Source organism: Ictidomys tridecemlineatus, chromosome 2 (genome assembly GCF_052094955.1).
Source record: "Ictidomys tridecemlineatus isolate mIctTri1 chromosome 2, mIctTri1.hap1, whole genome shotgun sequence".
Taxonomy (NCBI): domain Eukaryota; kingdom Metazoa; phylum Chordata; class Mammalia; order Rodentia; family Sciuridae; genus Ictidomys; species Ictidomys tridecemlineatus.
The window spans coordinates 134,100,063-134,113,353 of record NC_135478.1 but is presented as its reverse complement, the minus strand read 5'-3'; positions in this window follow the sequence as shown (position 1 = coordinate 134,113,353).

The following is a 13,291-nucleotide window of genomic DNA, read 5'->3' as shown; positions in this document are numbered from 1 at the left end:
AATAAAATTTTGGGCATTTTGATGAAAAATGGACAAATTTCACACCAGGAACTCTTAGCATGGGACCACGTGATTCTAAAACAACAACAAAAAAACCTTGAACCTTTATACCTTTAAATGTCCAGGTAGTGTGGGGACTGAATTTTAAAAGTCAACCCTAACCACCTGGCATTGATTTGCAGGATAAGGAAGCTCCTGACAGGTGCTGAGACACTTTACAGTATGGGTAGCCTTCTTGGAGTGTGGGAAAGTCCAGAGCCCAGGGGGACTGTGGTGAAGACCCAAAGGGAGGAGATGAGCAGCAGCTGCCAACAGTGACCCACCTGTGAGCAGGCGTGCACCCACTGGGTGCTAAGATTGCCCAGGGCTCAAGGGAGTTTGCGCAGAGCGCGCTGTTATTTAGAGCAGGCAAACAAAAGTCTGTGGTTGCGGTCCCGGGCTGCTGGGGCGGCGCCCTGGAAGGAGGAGCTGAGCGCCTGCACCATTTCTAGGAATGTCCGCCCTCTGGGAAACCAACCCCAAAGTGCTTTGAAAATGAGCCAGGTTTACGGAAAACCTCTGTTTCATCCTTCGCACTCTCCGTTCTGGTTCTGACCACAGCAAGTGTAGACACTCTCGGTGCCAGGCATGCATCAAGGTCCCCTCTCTGCAGAGTAACTCCTTCCCGAGCTGCCATGCGGAGCTGCTAGCTGCCCTTTTCAGGGGACTTGTAGGGGACGTTCCTGCTCTCGAGGGTCAGCTTTCAACACCCCCAAATCAATCTCAATCTCTCTCTCTCTCTCTCTCTCTCTCTCTCTCTCTCTCTCTCTCTCTCTCTCTCTCTCTCTCTCATACACACACACACACACACACACACACACACACACACACACACCAGAGGCAGGTCCTGCTGTCCCTGGAAAGAGGAAATGATCTCTTGTGACAGGCATTTTGCATGCTTCTAAGTGAGATGAATGTAATCTTTGAGGAAAAAGTTCAGCTTTTTGCTTGGCTTAAGTCTGATTAACGCATCCACAAGTGGAGGACTTACCTGGACATTTTCAAATACTTTGGATTTTTCTAGCCCCTGGGTGATCCCCCTGATGAACGCCAAAGCTATCTTTTTGATTATGCATCATCAAGCTGGCAAACTCCAGGTAGCCCAGACTGGTAACACTTCCCATCAGACAACTGTCTTCAGCCACCACTTGAAAATATCCCCAAGGCTATCATATTCAACCTTTACTTAAAGATCATTTCTATGAGGCATCCAATTTCTGCTGCTCCCTTGGGCTGCGGTTTAAGACAGGCTTCACAGTATTTACTGTTTATAGTTTTGAGCTGACAGCTATTTAAGGGCAAGAGATTTCAGCTGCCACCACCTTGCACAGCTTTTGCCACCAACACATTTACAAGCTGGAACTTTGTGAAACCAAGGAAACCAAGTTTAATATGGTACAAGGAAAAAGGGTAAAAATGTGAGGTTATTTTTGTGCTGATTATTTCTGTGCCCTCTGTCATATTAGATTGCTGGAGTTGAAGTTGACATATCAAAGGTATCTGTGTGATGTGACCCACAGTATACGTATTCATCATGTTTCCAGGGTGGCTGGCTTTGCTGATCTTGGCTGAGGTCACCTACGTTTCGTAGCTGGCTGTTGTCTGGAGTGACTAGGGTGATGGATCTCTAGTTTCCAGTTCTCTCATCCTCCAGCAGGCTAGCCTGGGCACGTTATCACAGTAAAGGCAGAGTATGGTAGAAACATGCATGGCCTCTTGAGGCATAGACTCAGAACCCGCACACTATCAAGTCCAGTGACTTTTATAGGACAAAGGAAATATCAAGGTCAGCCCATTTTTAAGGCATTGGGAAATAAACTCTGTAAAGAACTATAAAGTCACAAGACAAAATGACTGCACACAGGGAAGGCTGAAGTATTGATACTATTAATGCAATCCACTACAGTTGTATACATGCCTGTCTCTTCTTTCCCAGAGTTCTTTCATTGTGTCTTATTTATCTTCCTGTCTACCAGTTCCTAGGACAGTACTTGGCAAGTAGTCACTATTCACTAAGCAACCTGGCACTGGTTTGAACATGATTATAGAATAGGCTGTGATGCTGCAAGGGCACTTTAAGCTTTTTTTTTTTTTTTTTTAAACACATCAGTATTAGAGATGCTTCATTGCCTTCTGCCCACACCTACTTCCAGTATTTTCTCTTAACACCCCTAGGTCTCTAGGTATGGATTCTTTTTATTTTCCTGCTCAGCATCCAATACAATTTTTCTATATTTTCTTATATCTGGAAAAGAGTTAACCATTTTCTCTTTGAGTATTTCTTCTCCACCACTCTAGTTGTATGCTGGACTTTCCTTATTACATCTTTGTGTTTCTTAACTCCCTTGGATGTTTATCATCTTGTCAACTCTTTTTCCTCCTGCATTCTGACTTAAGCTGTGTTTAATTTTTTATTGTATATTTGCTTGTGTTTCATTTTTGTGTTACCACTCTCTTCATCTGTGTAAATAGGTTATATAGCAAAGCACTTCACAGTGTGTAATCTAGAATCACCCAGCATTTCTAACATCACTCAATGCCTGATTTAATTGGTGTGAGTCAAGGCATGAACATAGTACTTTGAAGTCTGAAGTCAACTATGATGTGTAATAAGAGCCAAGAACCACTGACTTGAATATTTTGTGGATTTTATTTCTCCTTGACTGTGTTTTTCATATCCAGCATTTCCCCTTTATTTAATCTACTAAATCTTGTTCTTATTTTACAAATTCTATTCAATTGTTAGAACATTTAAACATTTGTAATTTGAGTCTCTTTTAGCTCTTTCATATCTCTAACTCCAAAAATGTAAATTTTGATACTGATTGAATCTATAGACTAAATGGTATTAAACATAACATCCTCACAAACTTTGTAATTTTTTACTGTCAATTCATCTTGAATCTTGTGCTTTAGGTTTTGAAGAACTTCTAATAGACTCTTTTCACATTGTGCCTGGTCCTATGAATTTAACTGAAAAACCATTTTCTTTTTTTATATAAGTGTATTTTTATATACTGCTTAAAATCAAGATCTGTATCTAGTTACACATAGGTTTGGCGGACTGAGCTCAAGCAAGAAACAGGTTTCACATTCGCTATAGGTTGAGTTTCCCTTATCAGGATTGCTTGGATTTGGGATTATTGTTTGAAGTGTTTTAGATTGGGGATTATTGTTTGAATTTTGGAATATCTGCATATACATAATGAGTTATCTTTGGGATGGAATACAAGTCTAAACATGAACTTCATTTATATTTTATTTACAGGTATACAATATCCTGGTATTTGGTTATACAACATGGTTAGTGTGCCTGGATTTGGACCACAACCTGTCATGAGAGGCAGGTGTGGAATTTGCTACTTGTAGATTCATGTTGGCATTCACAAATTTTCAGATTTCAGATTTTCCAATTTTTTTAAAATTAGGGATGCTCAATTTGTACCTGGAGCACAAGGCTAATTTTCAGTCTGGAGGATAAGAATGTCTCAAATTTTATAATGTAAACTTATATTTCTGGATTCCATTTAACCGGTGAGCCAGTTTCAGTTCTTTGACTGGTATTACAGATTGTGCATCCATCCCATGTCCAATTCCTTGGTCTGGAATGAGTGACAGTGACTATGATATGTAACTAGAGCTAAAGACCATTGATTAGAACATTCTGTGCCCTTTTATCCCCACTCAATGTCTATTTTTTTCATGTCACATCTGCTCCTGAATACTCATGGATTTTCTCTCCATTTCTTTCACCTGGAGATTTACCTTTCTTGTTTTTAAGTTAGTGTATGTATTTCCTTAATGAAATTTTTAGTGTAGATAATTTTAGATTTGTAGAAAAGTCGCAGATAGTAAAGAAAATTCTGTATATAAAATGTTACATTTGTTGCAACTAATGAACCGATATAGACAGCATTATTCGTGAAAATTCTTTTTTTTTTAATTCATGCCCTTAGTTTTTACCCAAATCCTCTCTCTGCCCTAAGACATGACATTAGATTTAGGTGTCATGTCTCCTTAGGCTGTGGGGGGGGGGCGGGAAGAGGGAGGGAGAGAGAGAGGGAGAGGGAGAGAGGGGGAAGAGAGAGAGATGGACACAATGTTTTCATTTGTTTATTTTTATGTGGTGCTGAGGATAAAACCCAGTGCCTCAATGTGTGAGGCAGGCACTCCACCACTGAGCTACAGTCCCAGCCCAACTTTGGCAGTTTTGAGGAGTATCCATCAGATATGTTTATAGTACATCTTTCAAGCTGGGAATTTGCTTGATGCTTTTCTCATAGTTAGACTGGAGTTACAGGTTTCAGAAAGGAGGACCACAGAGAGAGGATGGTGTTCTCATTTCCTCATATCAGAGGAATGTGGGAAGTAAGGCTTTTTCTGGGACTTTCTTAGGAAGAAAGTCATTATGAGCAGTCCACACTTAAGGAGTGGGGAGTTATGCTCCATCTCCTTGAGAGGGGGAGTAATTACATAAATTATTTGGAATACTTCTGCACAGAGAATTTTGTCTCTTCTTATGAATTCATGGAAATTTATTTTATATATATTGTGCTATAGCTTTGGCTATACAGTTGGCTCCTGTGTCACATTGACATATTCCCATCCATCATTGTGTGTGTGTACTCCTTTTTAGAGTACTTACTTAACATTCTGCACACAAGGTACTTGAAACTCATTTTGTGTATTCCAAGTTAGTATTAGAAACAAACATTGCCTCTGAAGATTCCTGCTTCCTTTTACTGAAGATTAGCACTAGAAAGCAAGATCTGGGTGTCCGATGTACATGTTTTTACTAGAGTTTGTTGCTTCGAGGCCAACTCAGCTTCCAGGAAATGTGTGTACACTAACACAAATTCTAATGTATATATGTGTGCATATATGTATGTATGTATACATACATATACATACAAATATGGTATGCATATATAAATATTTTTGTTTCCACCTCTATCCATATTAAGTTAAAGATGAATTCATGCTAATGCTTACAACTCTACCTGATTGCTCTGTGGATCATTTTATCATCCTCTTATAGATCTGTACTGCCTCCCACTGTCCACCATCCATTTATTAACTGTACAATTCCAGTAGAAATGTAAGGGCTTCAGAATTGCTAACTAAACCTTATTCCTATCAAAGAACTATCAACTAGACCACAGTGCCTATGTACAATTTCTTTGCCTTTAGTGTTAATAGTCTTTGCTCTTTTCTGAAGTTACCTAGGTCAGCATGTTTTCTCCCCATCCTTTCCAGTGACGTCATTTCAGGTACTCAGATGTCATATGAGATGTCTCATGTCAGAGTTTGTACTCATCCTGGGATCCCAATCTTTCCTTATAAATGATTTTTTAAAATTTTCATGCTGCACCAAGTTTCACTTTTTGTCTTTACTTTTATTAAAGATTATTTATCCTTTATTTTAAGAAGACAAAAATTATATATTTTTGGTGTACACCATGATTTTTCTGACACATGTATGCTTTGTCAAATGGCTAAATCAAGCCAATTAACATATGTTTTACCTCACCTGCTTAATTTTTTTTTTGTGGTTAGAATATATAAAATCTACTTTCTTAGCAATTTTCAGGTGCATTCTTTGTTCTGTAAAGTTCTACAAATTTTAACAAATTCATAAAAGCATGTATGTACTACCATCTTAGCATACAGACTAGTTTTATCATCCTAAAAAGGAGTCCTTTGCTCTTCATCTATTCAATCTTTTTCCTGTTCCACTTTTGTGACAATCACTGGTCTGTATAACTTACCAGAAAGTCATATAAAAGGAATCAGCCTTCTAAGACTGGCTTATTTCACTTAGTCATATATATATATATATATATATACACACACACTAAGAATTAAATATCAAAGCATACAAAATATGGTTGAACCGTATGTATGTATACAGATGAATGAGTCATATATACATATATATATATATATACATATGACTCATTCATCTATATACATACATACAATTCATCCATATTTTTTATGCTTTGATATTTAATTCTTTTTATTGCTGAATAGTATTCAATTGCATGAATGCACCAGAGTTTTCTTTGATTTTTCCATTCATCTATTTCAGGATATCTTGGTTCCTTTCAGTTTCTGGCAATTATTAATAAAGCTGCTATAAACATTAGTGTTCAGGTTTCATGTATATATATACTTTTGAAATGTATACAGATATTTGTTTGCTTTTATAGCATTTATGTATGAGTATATGAAATTTTATCTTAAGGTCAATCTAGCACTTTGATTCAGAAATCCTTGAGAATTAGCCCAACATCAAGATCTTGAAAGTTTAAAATGTTTTCATGAGCCACAACTAATTGGACCTACAGTGAAAGACAGTGAACTATTTCTATATGGAGAGCCACATGTAGGGGTTGAATTTGCCATGTTGTCACCCACATTAGCATGGTTGTGTTGAGCAATAGATCTGTATGCAGGCAAGACATCTCTGTAATGGGAGAATAATAGAAATACAAAGAGAAGCAAGACAGAGGGAAATAAATCTCTGCTTTAGTTTCTGATTAACTTTGTAAATGTTCTTTGTGCCGTATGATGTCCTGCAATAGTTTGTTAGGATTCTATGAGATTTCTTTCCATCCATATAACAATCTTGCTTCTTACTTGAGTTAGCTTGTGAATACTTCTGTTCCTTGGAGTAAAAAAAAAAACCCACAACAAAAAACAAACAAACAAAAACCTTTAGAGGTTGTGATTTTGATTAAGAAAAGATTACTGAAACTTCAAATCCCCAAATCCTTACCAGCTCCTGCTGTGGTTATATCTTCCCCACTAGGTCCTTGAAACAATCTCAAGAGATTCCTCCAGGAATCCCAGGGACACTCAATAAAAATCAAAACATTGGCTGGCTACAGTGGCTCTTGTCTGTGATCCTAGCTACTCAGGAGATTGAGGCAGAAAAATCACAAGTTCAAAGCCAGCCTGGGCAACAAAGCCAGACCCAGTCTCAAAACAAAAAATGAAAAGGGATCGGGATGCAGTTTGGTGATAGAGCACTCCTGGATTCAATCCTGGCACTGAAAATAAATAAAAGCATTGGCATTGTAAGCCTAAGTTATATTTTTGCCTCTTTACATAGGTTGGCTATTTTTGTACTTCAAGAAGCTGATTCACATACCTGCTGCAGGCTTCTGTCCTCCTCCAGTCCCAAATCAGTCCTTTGGAACTTTTAAGGACAGGTTCCTTTTCTCCAGGAAAGGGGCTGAAGTCCTTTAATACATATCTACATAGGGGCTACAGAGGGACTGAACCGTAAAAGCCAACAAAAAGAACTAACAGTGTTAGCTTTGCATCACTGTGACCAAAATACCTGACAAGAACAACTTAGTGGAGAAGTTTGTCTCAGTTTCCAGAGGTCTCTGTCCATGGTCAGTCCCTTCCAAGGTAGAAGCCTCGTGGTGGAAGGGCATGGTAGAGGAAAGCTGCTCAAATCATAGCAACTAAAGAGAGAGCGAGCCAAGAAGTGGCTAGGGTCAAGGTATAGTTCCCAAAACTATGTCCCCAGGGACCAATGTCCTCTGGCCATGTCCCACCTGCCTATGGTTTTCACCACCTCCCAGTAAATCCTTTTAAAATATTAAAATGGATTAATCCACCGATGAGGTCAGAGTTCTCATGGTCCAAGAGCTCTCATGATCCACCTCTCAACATAACTGCTTTATCTAACACATGAGCACGGGAGGGGGTGCATTTTAGATTCAAAATGTAACAAAAAGGAAAAGAAGATTTCAACTTTGTTGAGCTTCTTACAGTAATCGCCAATCCCTAGACACATCCTATTCTTTATTTCATTTTATGGTATGTTATTTTAAATTGTCATTCTGTTTTCTATTTAGCAAAACTAATATAAAGTGCACAAATATTTTTTTTTGAGAGAAAGAGAGAGAGAGAGAGAGAGAGAGAGAGAGAGAGAGAGAGAGAGAGAGAGAGAGAGAGAATTTTTTAGTATTTATTTTTTTAGTTCTCGGCAGACACAACATCTTTGTTTGTATGTGGTGCTGAGGATCGAACCCGGGCCGCTCACATGCCAGGCGAGCGCACTACTGCTTGAGCCATATCTCCAGCCCAAAGTGCACTAATTTTAAATATACAGTTTGGTGAATTTTTACCTGTGTCTACACTAATGTAACTGTGACTCAGATCAAAATTTGGAAAATTATTATCATCCCAGAACGTTTCCTGAACTTCATGAAAACAGAATCCTGTAGTAGTCAATCTTTTGATATTTCATCCATGCTGTTTTATATATCAGTATTTATAGTATTCTATGAATAAGTCTGTTAATATTTAGATTGTTCTGTAAATATTAATTTGGGGGGCTATGCAATATTCCATTGTATAAAATTCTGTAATTTGTTTATCAATTCTTCTATAATTGTATATTTGATTATTATGAACAAAGTTAATTCTCAGTCCTCATTTACAAGTCATTTTTACAGGCATACAAAATACATTTCTCTTATATATATACTACCTAGGTAATATACATACATATTATTTGTATGTATACTACCTAGGAGTAGAATTATTAGAATGTAAGTTAAGTGTATGCTTTATTGCCAGTTTCCCCAAATGGTAGAATCTGTTTCTATTCTCACTAGCAATGAATAGGAGTTTCAGTCACTCCACATTCTTCCCAAAGAGTATGACAAGATATTAATATCTCAAACATTTTAGGTTTTGTGTAGTGGTATTCTTTATTTTTGTCCCTAATCCAAATCATGCCTTCTTCTTTTTAGACTTAGTTCTTCCCAAAGTTAACATGTTTAGCAAACAGGATTATTTTACTATAATTTTCTTTGATTATGAGTGGCTTCCTAGAATAAGCACTTAAGATACATAATTGACTAATTATGTCTTCTATTAGCTTAAAACACAAAACATGGGCTACCTCTGAAATATTTATCATCTTAAATTTAAAGTAAGCCCCACTACTAAATTTCAAGGAACCACAATGGGGATGTATTATTTTCTCCATTTAGGATGTGAAATGAATAATCACCTTTGAATCCCTGGAGCCCTGTTGGATTAGTTAATGGATAGCTCAGGGATCTCTTCTATGACATAGGAATTTCACTATTAATAAATGAGTGAAGAATGACCTACTCCATTGTCAGAACACTTATTGAAGAACATAAAGCAGTTGCTCATTATCTTTTGATGCAGATTAATTTGTTCGGTTCTTCTAGTGCAGCAGATTTTCTGCATTGAATATGATACTTGTTTACACTAGTCTGAAGCTACATCATTACATTCCAAGATAGTGGAAAGTAGGCAAATAAAAGTAATAAACTCAATGAAGTTTTAATGGTGAGGCATTTATAAATGTGTTAAACAAATATGGCTATTTTTTCAAATTCTGAGTGATATTTCCAACATGTACCTATTTTAATTAATTGTTTAGAATGTAATGTCATATTAAATGAGTAATCTTTTAATTTCTGCTTAATAGAACTCAAAATGTTCACAAATAGAGAAGTTTATAATTTGGAAATGTATAATTCTTTGGGTTTTCTTTTACATTGAAAAAATCTTTGAGTTCGTTGCCAAATCACACTTTTTGTGATATTTTTCTTATATTTTCATAATACATGTAAGCAGAATTTTAACTTTTGTGATGAACTTGTTTTGGTCATGTAATAAAACAAAAATTTTTATTATCATTCCACAAAATTCATGCTATAAGCAATAAAGAGTGGAGAAAGGCAAATTTTGAAAGGTTGGCAGGTTTTCATTGATGCCCACTCTATATACCCACTGAAACTATTCAAATTCATGCCTCAGAAAAATTCAGATTTTGATATTTCCAAGAGTATTTATTGAATGAAATAATGAAAGTCATCTCAAAGGACTTCTGCCAGGCTCAGACACAAAATCCCTGGGATGCTCAAACAGATGACCTTCTCCTGACCTCTCCTTTCCTGTGGTTGATTCATTATCTTGGCAGTGATTCACATCTTTGCAGACATTCACAATTTGCCCACTGATCAGTAAATCCACTCTGCTGACATAAGGTATTGCCACTTTATGGGGTTTGATGCATCTTTCTATGTTGGGATCTGAAATAATTCCTCAGAAGACAGAGACAGCTCCTTACATCACCTACATCTTTATTAGAAATATGTATATTACAGCATTCACAATTTTCCTTGGCATAGATACCATCTGGGTAGGTAGCTTAAAAAATACGGATTCCCACTTTCCTTCATAGACCCATGAAACTCGGCTCTTCCAAGAGGGAACGTATCTGTGGGTTGAACAAGATAATGGTTATGATGTGCTAGGTTTTGGAAATACCTGTGTAATGGAAGAATCATGATTTTTAAAAATCAAATTTATATACATGTCAATCATGGCTCTTATCACTTTTTAGAAATTTTTCTCTATCCACCATCTTTCTCTTTGTCCCTTCATCTGTTAGTGGGTCCATTCATCCATTTCTTCATCCATACATCATGTGTTTATCTAGTGTTTAATCATTTAGCTGCGATTTTACTGAGGAGCTAAATCAGCTTGACAATGGACTTCTGTGTTTTGGGGGAGTTAGCATCTTTGAACCTTGGTTCTCTTATTTACAAAATAAATGTAATGAGACTATTTACCTTTCAGATTTGTCATGATTTTGAAATAAGAAAAGGGATAAATGCTTGGCATAGTATCTGGATCAACATGAAGGTTCAACAAATATTAATTCATTTTACCTCTTTTTGTTAAAACTATAAACCTTCATAGAAGCACTTTCAGAGTGGGCCACATTTTCTATTTAGCTTTTTTTTTTTTTTTTTTTTTTTTTTTTTTTTGGTGCTGGAGATTGAACCCAGGGCCTTTGTGGCAAATACTCTACCAACTGAGCTATATCCCCAGTTTACTATTTATCTTTTCTAATAAGAGCATCTTATGGACTTTGATATGGTGTATTTTTATTTTTGTTCACTTTAAAATATGTTTAAATTTCCCTAGAGGATACCTCTTAGACCTATTTGATATTATAAGCATTGTTTTCTTTCTATAAGATTTTCCTTTTATCATTCTGTTACTGACTTAGTTTAAATATTTGAAGTAAGATGACATAGTTTAGGTAATTTAGATTATTTTAAATTTGTTATTTTTCCTATGACCAGCTATGACATGTATTTTGGTAAACATGCATCATAACTTAAAAGTAGTGTATATTTTATTGTTGATGAGTGGAATTTCTCAAAACATCAGTTAGAAGCAGGTGGTTAGTGGTGTTTTTCTTATTATCTATAGTCTTGCTGGTTTTCTGCTTTGTAATTCTATCAGTTGCTGTGGAAAGGTTGAAGCCTAATGATAACTGGATTTTTCTACTTAGATTTTTGTTTCATTTTAAAAAGCTCACTTGTTAGGTACATACACATTTAGGATTTTGATATCTTCTTGTAAGTATTCTTCGAATTTTTTTTTCTCTGAAGTTTAATTTTTCTGATAGCTACTCTAGTTTTCTTTTGGTTAGTGTTTGCATGGTATACCTTTATGCAACCTTTAACTTTTAACCTACTTATATGATTATATTTGAAGTGAGCTTCCCATTAAGAGCATATAGTCATTCTGACAATCTCTGTCTTTTAAATGTTTTTCTTTGATAATTTACATTTAATGCAGTTTGTATTTAATTATATTTAGATTTAATCTGTGGTTTTCATATTTGGTTTCTGTTTGTTCCCTCTCTGTCTTGTTGCTTGGTTTTCTTTTTCTACCTTATTTTGAAATAGTTTAATGCTTTTTATACTCTTAAAATTTATCTAATATTTACTCAATTTCTTTGAATAATTTTCTGGTTGTTTTAGAAATTGTAATACACATATTTATCTTTCCAGAATCTACCCAGAAACAATTTTAAATCAAATTCAAATGAATTTAGAAATTTTCACAACCATATAAGTCCTTGTATCCTTGTGTTTTACTTTTTAAATTTTTTAAAAAATTATTTTAAAGCTGTGCTCAATAATTCTTGTTTTTTTTTAGTTTTATTGATTTTATTTTTTAAATACATGACAGCAGAATGCATTACAATTCTTATTACACATATAGAGTGCAATTTTTCATACATTTTGTATATAGAGTATGTTCACTCCAATTCATGCCTTTATACATGTACTTTGTTTTTATTTTTTGCATTACAATTCTTATTACACATATAGAGTGCAATTTTTCATACATTTTGTATATAGAGTATGTTCACTCCAATTCATGCCTTTATACATGTACTTTGTTTTTATTTTTTGCATTACAATTCTTATTACACATATATACCACATTTTTTGTATCTCTGTTTATATATAAAGTATGTTGACACCCAATTCTAGTCTTCATACATATACTTTGGATAATGATGTCTATTACATTCCACCATCCTTGCTAATCCCCTACCCCCTCCCTTTCCCTCCCACCCCTCTTCCCTATCTCGAATTCATCTAATCCTCCCATGCTCCCCCTCGCTACCCCACTATGAGTCAGCCTCCTCATATCAGAGAAAATATTTGGCATTTTTTTGGGGGAGGATTAGCTAACTTCACTTAGCATTATTTTCTCCAATGCCATCCATTTACCTGCAAATTCAATGATTTTATTCTCTTATAATGCTAAGTCAAATTCCATTGTGTATATATGGCACATTTTTTTTGTCCATTCATCCACTGAAGGGCATCTAGGTTGGCTCCACAGTTTAGCTCTTGTGAATTGTACTGCTAGAAATATTGATGTGGCTGTGTCCCTGTAGTATGCTGTTTTGAAGTCCTTTGGGTATGGTTTGAGGAGAGGGATAGCTGGGTCAAATGGTTGTTCCATTCGCAGATTTCCAAGGAATCTCCATACTGCTTTCCATATTGGCTGTACCAATTTGCAGTCCCACCAGCAATGTATGAGTGTACCTTTTACCCCATATCCTCTCTGACACTTATTGTTGTCTTCATAATAGCTGCCATTCTGATACAGATGATATCTTAGAGTAATTTTGATTTGCATTTCTCCGATTGTTAGAGATGATGAGCATTTTTTCATATATTTGTTGATTGATTTTATATCCTTTCTAAGAAGTGTCTGTTCAGGTCCTTGGCCCATTTATTGATTGGGTTATTTGATTTTTCAGTGCTTAGCTTTTTGAGTTCTTTATATACCCTAGAGATTAGTGTTCTATCTGATGTGTGAGGGCTAAAAATTTGCTCCCAGGATGTAGGCTGTCTTCTCACCTCAC